General features: G+C 47.5%; 1 non-coding gene across 1 annotated transcript; it reads left to right on the forward strand.

Annotated features, from left to right (window-relative positions):
• The first annotated feature begins 440 nt into the window (after positions 1–440).
• Positions 441–547, forward strand: LOC123862601 (U6 spliceosomal RNA). The gene has a single exon (XR_006795297.1). It is a non-coding gene; the product is annotated as a U6 spliceosomal RNA (small nuclear RNA).
• Positions 548–828: the final 281 nt, after the last annotated feature.

An 828-nucleotide genomic window follows, 5' to 3' on the forward strand; every position in this document is an offset into this window, starting at 1 on the left:
TACTATTGTTTCAGGCAAGGAGCAATGAAAGGAATAAAGACCAAATTTAGTTGATGTGTGCCTCAACCCAGAGCTGACGTCCAGCTGCCACCGCAAAGGGAAAAGTCCCCTGTTGCTAGAGCATTTCGCTGCGGAACGACGGAGCCGGTGTCCATGGGCAAGGTGATCTTTGTGGGGCCACTTCATGGCTTTTGTGTCTTTTGGTAAGTCACCTTTACTGCTGCAGGAGGTAATTGCCCCAAGGTCTTCAGAGAGCTATTTAGATCAACGAAATGTAGTCTTGCCCAGACAGAACATTCTCGGACGGTCCTCACAAACCCTTGATATTTATAGTCTAAATGTCCCCTTGCTTTTTCATCTGTTTTTACTGAGAAGCCCCCAGTGGGACCCTCAGCAGCTGAGCTACTACTGAGCTCTCATCAGCTAGAACAGTTGAAACGGTGCTCGCTTCGGCAGCACATACACTAAAGACTGGAACGACGCCGAGGAGATCAGCGTGGTCCCTGCACAAGGATGACGCGCAAATCCGGAAGCGTTCCACAGAGCAGATGCAATGATGACAGCCTCACACAACTTACCTCATCCTTACATCAAAACAACTTAACTTCTAAACACAACTTCTTTTTGTTCACCTTTGTCAGAGACAAATGAGTCCAAACAGCCTCGCCCAAGTCATAGCAAGTAGATCTGAAATCCCATCAAACCAGTACACAGTACACAGGCTCACCAGTTAACTACTAAAGCAACTTCCCTTGAGAGGATGAATTTTGACTCTTCTTGGCTCCCCCCACCCCGCCTTTATGTCCGGATTAAGTTGTTGATCCAAAT

Source organism: Mirounga angustirostris, unplaced genomic scaffold, assembly GCF_029215605.1.
Source record: "Mirounga angustirostris isolate CCGP_5_RB_7025 unplaced genomic scaffold, mMirAng1.0.hap1 SCAF_9, whole genome shotgun sequence".
NCBI classification, from domain to species: domain Eukaryota; kingdom Metazoa; phylum Chordata; class Mammalia; order Carnivora; family Phocidae; genus Mirounga; species Mirounga angustirostris.